General features: G+C 45.7%; 1 protein-coding gene across 1 annotated transcript in view; it reads right to left on the reverse strand.

Annotated features, from left to right (window-relative positions):
• Nucleotides 1–10,751, reverse strand: part of opn5 (opsin 5) — a 64,920-nt gene extending 54,169 nt beyond the window's left edge. Inside the window, exon 1 of the mRNA XM_030110292.1 lies at nucleotides 10,699–10,751. The gene's annotated coding sequence lies outside the window, so the exon portion shown is untranslated. The remainder of the gene's footprint in view (nucleotides 1–10,698) is intronic.
• Between the last annotated feature and the right edge of the window lie 1,446 nt (nucleotides 10,752–12,197).

The following is a 12,197-nucleotide window of genomic DNA, read 5'->3' on the forward strand; positions in this document are numbered from 1 at the left end:
TCAGGCAGCAGAATCACTTCCATCCCGCCCTGCTCTTTCATTCTGATCGATCGTCTATCGAGACTAAATATCACGTTGATTAAAGCACATTTCATAACCAAACTTTTTACTGAGTGGGAGTGTAATGAAACATTTGGTCAAGGCTGCATTAGTCCTGCTACTCACAAGTGTGGTGAGTTTGATAATTAAATCTTTGAGAGGACAAGAACGCTCCAGGAAAAAACATCTTCAGCCTGCAGGTATTGCGTTTCTCCCATGACCGAGTGTCTCGGAGAAAGAACGAACCGGAGAGTCACTAAATCAGAGGCGTAGCCACATTAATGAGAGCTGCGCGGTGTGTGTTAATCAGGTTCTGAAGCGCTGCAGGTCATAAACGGAGCCCAGCGTCTCCCTGAGCGCTGAGTCAGGTAGAGGGTAAAGCCCACCTGATGCCTCACGACCAAAGCTTTCAGGGGAAGAAACATGGAGAGGATGATGAACGCTTGATGGTTCACAACCTGATCCATTCGACCACTGTAGGGAAGAAAGATGTTGAGGAGACGCTTCAACATGTGGGGAGGTGGAGGATCAACCCTGCGAGCCACAGTTCCACCAACAGTATTTCAGCTGTGCTGCGCCGCCTGGACCACAGTCTCACCGGATCGACCATCCATCATTTTAAGTGCCGGGTTTTATTCCCGAAGCAGCAGGTCTCAGCTGCTGCTTCGTCACCACGGCGAAAACGTAGACTCGGTCAAAGTTCCTCTCTTATTACTGAAACAGAAATCCCACTGTCCTGCTTGAAAGGTGACAGGAAGCAGGAGCAATATCCAGAAGGTAACACGTGTGAGAGAACAGCTGTACGGAGAACGATTTCCAACCGTCTGGACGGCGCCGTCCGGCCTGGACCTGACCGGACGTGCTCGCCGCTCGGAGGACGAACCAAACTGAGCCTCACTCAGCTCAAAGCTCCGGTCGGCCCTCGCCGGCGTTTATCCGGCCGGCCGGCGTTCATTTTGTTGTTACAAATTGTTTTGCTTGTGAGGCTGCGAGCCTGTTAATCTGCTCACAGCGTGATAATGGAAGACTAATTGAATTACTGCGGCTCCGATCAACGTCTGGCTCTTTAACTGCAAACCGCTCCTCTGTAGCGACTGTCGTATCTTTCAAACACGGTTTCTGTTCGGAGTGGAGAATACCCTCCATGCTAAACTCTCTTCCTCATCATACTGTTTTATTGCAGAAAAAAAACGTGTTTCATTGCTGAACACTCCGCATTTAGTAGATATGAAGCCGCTGCAAATGAAAGTCGGAGCTAATTATGTTGTTTTGTTTACGAGGATGTGAAGTCGTTAATTGGAACAATACGAACACAGTGAAATGTAAATGGAACTCCTGAGTCTCTGCTTCCAGAGAGGGGGGGGGGGGGGGGGGGGGGGGGGGGGGCTTCGTCCGAGTGCGGAAACTATTTATAATTGAGGAATTGATTGGATGTCAGTGGCGGCAGATCGTCAATGATTCTGCTCAGCTGCACTGTCACCAGTCATTATCTCCGAGCGGCGCCATTGACTGTTTTAAATGTCACAATTACTGCTAAAATACTACAATTAGGGCTGCTTTCACTTCGATAAATCCACACATACATGGTGATGTGACACTATTTCCACTGCATTTCAAAATATCCACTGAGCGTCAAGGTGAAGAGGAAAACCGTGTGAGGCACTTTGTGACGCCGCCGCCGCCGCCGCCACCACTACTCTCAACGGATCACATAAAACAGGATTCACGGCTTGAAAAGGGCAGCGTCTTCATCCTGGAGATGAGTTTGCTGATTTGATGTAAAGCACCATGAGGCTAATTAGCTCCATTACGGCGATGGGCCTGCAGCTCCTGTTGACCAGCCTTTCATCTGCGGCGAACATCTGGGCCATTGTTAAATGGAGCTTAATGTGGGAGTTCATATTTTTCATATTAAACAGGGTCGGCGGGGTCAGTGCCTCCTGCTCTCGGGACGCTACGCCTGGACGATTTCCAGCGAGACGCTTCAAACGGCTGCTGTTGCCCGGCGGTGAGGAGGTCGAAATAATCCACCATCAGAGCATCATATGGAGGAAAAAATCTTTCTATGTTTCACAAGAACTTTTTAGGGCTGCAGCCATTAGTCGACAGATTGTGTTATTATTGTTGTGATAAAGAATCAGTCTTCGGCCGCTTGGTGCTCATCTGTCACTGCAGGAAGTGAAGAGAGCAGCATCGCTCGCTGTTTACCCTCCGCACGGAGACAGAGAAGAAGAACTCATGAAATATGGCGGAACTAACAGACGTGAAGCTCAAATTCAACTGTAACGGCAATGAAAGATACGCAGTGAGTCTGTTTTCTCTGCTTTCTGCAGTCGACATGCTGAGGAAGTGGAGGACGAACACTGAAAAGGTCAAGGACTCAAAGAGCTGCATCGGGTTAAGACCACAGCAGAGGACAGGATGGAGGGAAACTACGACTCAGTCTCCACCGTTTGGGAATATTTCATTGAAAATAAAGCAACAAAACACGTTCAATACAAACTGTGTGAAGCTCAGTTCTCCTTCCACAAAACCATCACAGCCATGCAGGAACACCTTACACACCAACAGCTGTAGGTGCTCAAAGATAAAGAAGATAATCACGACTAGTAGATCGATCAAAAAAGTTATCAACTAGTCCACAACAAAGATAATCATGACTTCTTGATGTGTTTTTGAAAAAGAAGGCAGAGCGCCTCTCTCTCTTTACTCAGAACACCCTGACATCCTGTTACTTCGCCACAGAATGAAGAATTTTCTACTGATCAGGTGAAGAATTGCATACTTTAGAAAACCTCAGCTGCTCACACTCTCTTTTTTAAAGTGTATTTTCTTGCCGTGCTGGTAAGACATTGATCCGTCCACTTCCCGTTATTGATGGAAACAACATGCTTGACACTTAATTGCTGTTTCTATCAGGGATACACTGAATCATTTAGATGTTTGGCAGTTTGCTTCATCAATAACTGATTAGCAAGTTATAGCAAATATCAATGATGGCGATTGACTGTTTTCAGAAGCAGTCCCCTATTGGCTCATCGGACGTTTCCCAGAGGGCAGATCCAGGTCAGTGGAACAAACGGGGCGGATTACATGTTGCTTCTTCAGTCTCTGTCTTCAGACTCACGCCACGATCTGATGGCGTCTCGGATGCGTTCAGACAGGAAACACCTCCGTGCATCGCTTTCCCTTCAGGCAGCGGCTCAAGCTGCTTTCAGCGGGAAACTAAAACTCTCGGTACGGCATCGTGTCACAAGAAGACACGGAGTGGGAGAATCTGCCCTTTTCTTCAAGAAAACCTGAGTGTTTTTAATGGTGTGAAAAGTGAGGCTGTACAACATATCACAGATTTATCGATATCTCACTGTTCATATCACAAAACAGTAACTGAAGTGGGATCAACTGGGTTTCCATGTACTGCGCATTCAGGTTCTAAAAATCTGAACATGAAAAAGTGCGATCAATTAAGTCTAATCCACAAAAAGTGATTACAATTTATCACATTTTTTCCAACATGCATTTGCCTAACTATAGAATTTTAATCACCAACCCTATTAATCTCACACATGCCCATCACAATCTCCAATATATAAAAATTCCCAACAACAAAAGAGTCTGGAAACTGCCCGTCTCCTGAAAAGCTGTGGCTGAAAACTGACAGAAAGGCACAGCTACGTCTAATCTGGTGTCAGTTAGCTGAAGGAAGTTGTTGAAAAGAGAAAGAGCAACAAAGACACTGGTGTCATCTGCATACGTGTTTATATGGATCAAAATTTAAATCTTTATCCAGCACTCAAAAACACTCCCAGGGTTTTACCTGACATTGCTCAGCTCCACTTTAATGACTGATACAGTAGTGGCAAACATAAGGCCTGAGGGCTAAAACTGGCAACCACGAAGCTTCAGTTCGGCCCAGAAAGCCGTAGTAATTATTTGGTTTTGTAAAAATATAAATGCCATAAAAAAAACGCCATAAAAAGCAAAAATGATCTTCTTCTATAATTCTATTCAGATTATTAATCATCAATAGGCTGGTATTCATGTGACTGACATGTCAGTAAATTGGATTAAAGGCTTCAGCTTCGTGTGCAGCGTGGAATCCTGCTCAGAACGGACGGGCAGCTCGTCACACGCCACACATCACTCCTCCGGAGAATTCAGTCGCACGCGGCCAAATGTCAGTTGATTTCACCGCCGAGGGCTGAAGGGCGATCGCAGCAAATCCACGAGTCATTTCTACAGCAACGCCCGCCGACCCCAACATCAGGTCCAAGACATTTCTGCGCTGACATTTCCATCGATCGTCTCTTCCTTCCATCTCAGAAAACTTTCCCTTCTTTCCCCGACTTCTATCGAGCTGTTGACCACAAACCAAATCTACCTTTCTCCACTATAAATCACGGTTTGCTGTCATCGCCGATGGAAAACAACCCACCGCACTGGAGATACATTACTTTTCTAGTATGAATAATGACATTGGACATGCACAAATTCAAGCCATAAATCCTCATCTCTCCAGCATAAAAGCTGAGAATTACAGCTGTTGGCACCTCCAGCGCTGGATTCAACAAGCATGCAGAAAAGATTTAATACTGGATTCAAAACAAAGCCCCGTGTTTCCAGCTTAAAATTGGTCCGCACATCAATAGCTTCTATTCCTGAACTCTCCATTTATCAGGGATCAGACCTGGGTTCGAGCGTTTCTCTCACGCTGACAGCAGCGGAGCTGAACTCACTCCTCCTGTCCCTCTCTGGCTTGTTTTAATACATAAAAGTACAAAACCTCCAGGAGTTTTTAAGCAGTTTTTACAACACATGCATGTAGTTTATGTACCGAGATGAAAACATAAAATCCCCCTCTTGGTTACTGATGACTTATTGATGGCTGATAATGAAGCAGATCATCCAGATCAAAGAAAACCATCCGACCGCTGGAGCATCGGCTCACATGGAAGATGAGAGACTGAAGCCGAAGCAGTTCCTTCGACGGATCTTCACCAAACAGAGCAGCCCGACAGGCCAAGTGTTTCTGAAAAAACAGCAACGTGGAGCCGTCCCTTGACAGCCGCTTCACACGTCGCTCTTGCTCTCAGAAAGGAATCGACTCGACTGTTTTCAGTAACAGACTCTCAGGAGTCGATCTGACGCTGAGCTGAAGACAAACAGTCGGCCGCGGTGAGAGAAACCGCCTCGCAGGCGGTGGAACGGCGTGATAGCCACTCAATCGGCATTCTCAGTCACTCAGCTGGTGTGTATCCAGCGCGGGGGAAACACTCCATCCTGCAGCGCCGGGCGAAAAGCTTCATTTTTATTGAAATATCTATTTTCTGTCAAAGTTGAACCAGTCAGATGAAGCACTGTCGTCTGGTTGTTGTAGCAGAGGCTGCAGTGACGACGGCGAGACAAGACGAGATGAAGACTCAAACATTCACGTCACGCACAGGAAGTGTGTGGAAGAGCAGCGGAGGTGAAGAAGAACAGAGGTCATCCGAGAGATGGATACAGGAGGAAAAGAGGAGCTGCGACGTCTATGTTCCAGACCCCGACGAGCCCAAACAGCTCGCTGGATTATCAGGGACCGTCTGAGTCAAGAACTGGCAGGATTTAGACATTTCAGTTTCAGGAAAGTTTCATGTTTACACAGCAACGTTTTGAAAATGATGTTTATTTACATGGAAATGGCCACTAGTGGGTGCTGGTGCTTTTGTAATGAAGCCACACACACACACACACACACAGAAAAATATGCTACAATCATTAAAGGTACAATAAAGTAAGAAATTTCCTTCAAACAATCTATTGTCTCCATGAATCAGTGTCTCGGTAAAGTTTTTTTCTGTCACAATGAGCGTTTCGGGACGGAACAACTCTGGTGGGCGGGGCTAGACGTCACACTTCCTGGTCTAGCCCCGCCCACCAACGTTGTTCCCGAACTCTCATTTTGAAAGGAAATCAAATGTTACCAAGACATTTATTGATGGAAACGACAGATTGTTTAAAGGGAAAGTATCTTTAATGACAGGTGATACAGGGGAAGGATTTTAACTATTTTTAGAGTAAATTTCTTACTTATTGTTCCTTTAATGTGAAGTAGCATCATCTGTCAGAGACAGGCATTTCAGAACAGGGTGCGTTTCCTTCCCGTTTCCATGGAGACGGAGCCAGAGCGTTTTCCAAAAGGGGTTTAATGATCAATCCGCACACAGAAAGAAGACAGTCCAGTCGTTTCAGGCAGTTCCTTCTCATGTTAACACAAACCCTGATCTGAACGCTCCTGTTTGAACGTCTCAGTCATGGAATAGATTAATGGAGAAAAACACACAAATTGAAAGCACAGTCTGTCTGTTTTCACACCTGTTCAACTGAAGGTCCTGGATGCTTTATTGTTGCGCTAGACGGGATGCAGACGATCACATTCCTGGGATTTACCTCAGAATTCATCAGAACATCAGCAGAAGCAGAAACAGAAACAAGAAACTTTCTACTGCTGTGCTCTTGCCAGGCGGCACGTATTGATCCAGGACGGCTGTATCTGCGCGCTGGGGCCAGGGAAGCATGAGCAGCGCGCTGAATCACGCCCGCTTTATCTTTTTTTATCGCGGTGGAACCATAAATTCCGACCGTCGCGCCTCCTGGAATCTGGTTCATCTCTCGATCTGACTCCGGGTTCACACACAATCCATACATCTCCAGGCTGCAGCAGAAAACACCACATGACACGCCGCCTTGCTCTGAGCAGCGGCGGACTCATCCCGGCAACCTTCACCACCCAGACATTGCATTTTATTCAACTATGCCCTGTTTTTCTTACAGTTTTCACCATTTTTTCCCACTTTTCAGATGTTTCTCCCAATACAAATCCAGCAAAACCAACGACAGCAGGCGCTCAGACAGAAAGTCCAGGTTCTTAACAGGATTTGGTTTTTATCTCAGACATTTTTCCTTCCTAATTCCAACAGGAAGCAGCCGTCTGAAGCCGTCTGACGGAGCCACAGCAGTCAAGGGAAATATCTAGAGGAGCTGCTTTTACACGGACATGACCCGAAGCCCCCACCGCCCCCGTATCAGAGGCGTCACTGTACACACACACATCATATTTCACATGTCCGGGGTGTGTGTGGACACGCCGACAGAGCGTGGCGGTAAATCCAGTGGAAGCAATCATCATAAAACTGAAGCGAGTGGAAGCAGGTGAATAACCGTTACATGATCATTTCCACTGCAGCCGTTTTCCTTCAATAATCCACATTTTTACCCACAAGCCACCACAGTCACAGCACACTATACGTGAAATATAAATTCTTTGTGTCATTCTGTACGGCTGCTGAGTATTTCACACATTTATTGCAATATCAAGTTGCATAATACTGCATGTTGCCTGTTGTCAGAGCGAGCTGGAAAAGGGAAAAGCTGTGAATAGAGAGAACCGAGGGAAAACATCAGCTTAAAGGGGCGCGGGGGGAATTTCAGCGATGCCTCTGTGGGGCACCGGGTGGCAGTGTGGAGACGCTTTCATGCAGATTTGCTTTAGTAAATTTGGGTTTGGCAACAACAACAAAAAAAAGATATAAAGATGAAAAGGAGCGACTTCAAACTCAGCTTTCTGAAAAAGCTCTGACTCCGTAGAAACGTTGGAAAATACAACTGAAAGTGTGTGTGTGTGTGCAGTGTTTTCCTCCAGACTGTCAGAGATGGTTCCATGTTTCGGTACCTGAACGCGTCCTGGTGACTGAGGCAGTGGAAGAATTGGGGATTTTCCATGCCGGACGTGAATGCAGCATTGCAGCCAGAAGAGCGTACTGAGTGGTGGGGCAAGGGTCCTTGGGGGCTCCAAGCAAGAAAGTCATCGGGCCTCCACCCCACCCCATGCGTGCACACTGAAAAAAATAGCTTTTTTGCACACAATTTGCACCTATAGGGCCCCCTAAAAGCCGGGGCCCCAGGAAAATGCCTGGTTTGCCTGTTGGCACGCCCCGCCTCTGAGCATACTGACGTCGGCAGCTAGCAGGTCGACAAAGCGAAGCGCTTCTCCAGGCTGAGGAGTGACCCGCCTCAGATCCACTGAGCTTCCGCTCCTGCATTAACGGCGCCGTTAGCTCTGGAAACGCCGCGGTTTCAGAGGATCACGGTTAAACGTTAACTGAACAGATCATCCAAATGCATATATTCAAGTTGAAAAGCTAACACTGCATGAAAGAGATGATTCTGACCCTTTGATCAGACAGAATGTGACTGATCAGATCTCAGTCAAATGAACCTCATCGTCCTTTTGAAGTGAAATGAAAAAAATCATCCAAGTTTCAACACTTCGCCGAAAACGGGAAGGCGTGTTTCTTTCTGGCTGCAGCAGATAAAAGCCTCCGAAACCTTGAGAGGAGCAGATTGTGAAAGGAGCTGACTTTAATAAAGACGATCATGTCTCAAAGAAGAGACACAAAGACGAGCGAAGTAACGACAGCGAGCTGACTCATCTGGAAACGGCGAGTTCAGAGTGAATGAACATCTCTGTGCTCATTATCAGTTCATATATATTCATTGATTCTTTATGCAAACAATGTGATCGGGTCACATTTTCCCATCAGTAACAATATAAACCTCACAAAGCTAAATTCTCTGGTCCACGACTCATCAAACTGAGTCTTTATGTCATTAATAACAGGCGCTAAAATCACACAGAAGGTCACAAACTTCATGTCTGAATCAAGCCAGGGGAGCTTCACTCGATCTAAAACCCTAAAAAAAAAAAAAAAAACGCAGAATCAGGAATCTTCTGGTTTACGTTTCAAGTTAAAAAGCTTCGTATTAGTTTTTGCTTTTCAGAAAAGTTGCATTGATATTACAGCTACTGTCAACTCTAAAAGAGCACGGAGAGTCTTGAAAGGCAGACTTTGAGGAGGTGAAGGGGTGATGCTGGCCTGAAGTCTGACCTGAGCTGGGTTCAGATGGACGGTGAGGAGAGTCCAGCTTCTGAAGAGAAAATAACATCTTCTGTTTTCAACCCTTGATAGAACACTAAACTCAAGACTTTATATTGAGTTTTCTTCTAATTTTATGTGCAGTTAAAGGTTAAAATCCCTCCTCTTTATGCTTGGTGACATTTTACAAACAGAATCGATAAAAGTATTTAGTAAACTGAATAAAAACAGTAAAAATCATGTACTAAAAAAGACTAACTTAGTGAAACCCAAACTGAATGTCAAACCAACGTTTTCATGATCACCTTCTTCTTAAAGAAACAAGAAAAGAAACAGAAATGACCGTATATGGTATCGTCCTATTCCTGCAGAAGACTGAAACGAGGGACCGATACCGATACCGATACCGGTACCGGTACCTGGACCAGGCGTCTGGTCCCACACTGTCAGAGTCCCTCCGTCCTGCAGTGTGTGTCGTGCAGCTGAACACACACCACTGCTGCGGGATTCACGCTCAGCAGATATACTCCTAGTTTTCTACGTCTATATTCATGAGTGTGACATTGTTGCGATGAAGATTTAAGTTGCTTTTTTTTCTCTTAGTTTTCTGGTGTTTGCAGTTCTCATTAGCAGCATTTTAGCAAACACGAGGTTTTCTTTTTCTTCATTTTGCATGGTTCAGGGACAGCTCAGAGTTTGTTATTCTGTGTTTTGGGTTTACTTTACGCGCTCAGACTGAAACCATCACATCAGAGCTGCACGGCACAGCTCAGCTGGAAATAAGGATCATTTGTTGCGTTCTGATCCCGGAGAGCTGCGCTCCTCCTCGTGATTGAAACTCTTGGTTTTTACGGTCAGACAGACTCGTGCACGCTGCAGATGTTGCTCCCAGTGCAGGAGTTATGAAACGTTCTGTTTATCAGCAGGGGTTAGATACACAACAACACTCTGGAGGATTAAAGAATGTTAAGATTTCCTCCGGTCTGTGAACGCATCAAGTGCATCTCCTCATGATATTTGATGTCTTCGTGCAGATTTATTGTCCATAAACTGGTGCTTTTCTCTTATTTAACCCAATTTAAACTGAAACAACAGTTTTATTTAGTCATGTCTGCACTTGTCTTTATTGTTACTCTTTTTTTCTTTCACATTTTTGGATTCCCATCCTTGTGGTTTCTGTCCTGTTGACAGTAGTTATGAAGTAACATTGATTTAGTGAAGTGAAATATACCAGTTTTCCATATAACTGAGGGCTGTGGGGCTGAAAATGTTTGCATGCAGAGCATGAAGCCACACTGCAGAGAAACATCATTTACAGTCACTCCTTCACAATAATCTGCAAATGTGCTGACGGTGAATTTAAAATGCAGCGTGCAGGCCTGCTCGATGATTTCATTGAACTCTGTGTGAAGAGGTGAAGTCTGAGTTTCTTTTATGCTTCTGCCTGAACTAAATATGATCCATTAATGCCAGCGCCATGACGTGTGAAACACTGAGATAAGATCATCATTACTGTGTGGATTAATTAATTCACACAAACTGTAGTTAAACTTGAACATATGAGAAACTGGAAGGAAAAACATCTGAAATAAAATCTTAAAGCAGCCTGGATCGACTGTCTCCACTTTGTTTGTGCTCATAAAACTGTGCAGTTAATGATGTGAGGGGAAAACCCGGTGGAAATGCTGAACTCTAACTTGAGAGCGGAGGAATAAGTCACCAGCTGCGGAGGAGGATCGCTCACCTTTTCACCGCTCCGCAGTCATTCCGAGGCGAGTTTAAATTCCCACTGATAATCTGTCCCACGGAAAAGTCAAAAGAGAGCAGAGGAGGAGGAGAGGAAAGGCTCCGGCTTCCTCTGAGAGACGCTGCTGCGCTCCTCACGCGCACCGAGACGCACAGCCAGACCCAGAGAGCTTCATCCACAGCCTCATCCTCATCCTCATCCTCAGCCGCTGTCAAGCCTCGGCCGCAGGCACCGCGGCTTCCGGCCGGACTCTTCACAATAAAAGCTGCAACCTGCACGCAACCTGGAAAAACAGCGCATGAGATCACATCTACACAGACTTCCTCAACCAGAGGTGTGAAACATAAGGCCTGTGGACCAAAGGTGGGCCACAAGAGGCTTCAATCCGGTCCAGATAGTGATGCTGCAGTGAAAGATAACCAGACCAAACTACCTGGTGTAGTCCAGGGTACAGAAGGGCGCATGGGGTGTGTATGTATACGTCTTGCTCGAGGACACTTTGGCAGGATGTGGAATAGAACCTGCAACCGTCAAAAACCGCCGTGGTCCTTATTTACCTGTTAAGACGACTCTGGACCTTTTTCAGAGACCCGGGTTACCATGACGACCGTCTCCTCACGGCAGGTTTGACAGGTTGAAAATTGAGTCGGATATTAAGTTCCAGGCGTGAAGCACTCCGGAACAGGTTTTTTTTTTTTTTTTTTTTTGATGAACTGGACTGAAAATGCTGAAATGAGGTGACACGGGTTCAAGACTCCGGTCAGAACCAGTTCTGTTCAGGACGAGAAGCAGACGTGACCCGGACCAGACGGCTGACACCAGCCTGGCTTTAGACCGGCCCGGGTGGCTGGTAGAGAATCAGACTCCGTCTGACCACAAACCCCTCAGAAACATGAGCACTGCAACCAGAATCCAGCCAAGGCTCATCCTGAGGGGCCATCGGGACTTTGGTTTTGGCCCCTGCGTCTCCTCCAGTCTCTTCTCTAGTGGATTTCTGAGATTTATTCATGCGGTTGTTCAACCTCTCCTTCACAGGATCAGCATTTAATGAGCGCAATAAACATACAAATGTCTCCAGAGCGATTAATGATGAGCAATTACGTCTCCAGTATCATCTTTTCTCCATTAGCATACCTGAGAGGGAGAAACACGTCACGTTTATTCAGTTCAGATCCATTCAACGTCTGCTGACACTCTCTGAAATGAAAATCTGCTTTCTCTCAAAACATCAACTCACATGACTTATTTCATCAGAGTTTTTGGGGGGGATGATTTTCTTAAAAATCAGATGTCACGATTGTTTCCATGATGAGATTTCTCAAGTTCCTGGAAAGTTTCATAGAGATCTGTAGAAATCGAAACATTAGTGAGGTTGGGCTCATTCTTTCAAATTTGAGAGTTCTTCTGTGGAGGACAAACAGATAAATAATCAAAAAACCCAGAAAGCATGTGGTTTATTTTACATTAGGTTCAGTCATTTAAATCATACCTCCTTC

Source organism: Salarias fasciatus, chromosome 15 (genome assembly GCF_902148845.1).
Source record: "Salarias fasciatus chromosome 15, fSalaFa1.1, whole genome shotgun sequence".
Lineage (NCBI taxonomy): Eukaryota > Metazoa > Chordata > Actinopteri > Blenniiformes > Blenniidae > Salarias > Salarias fasciatus.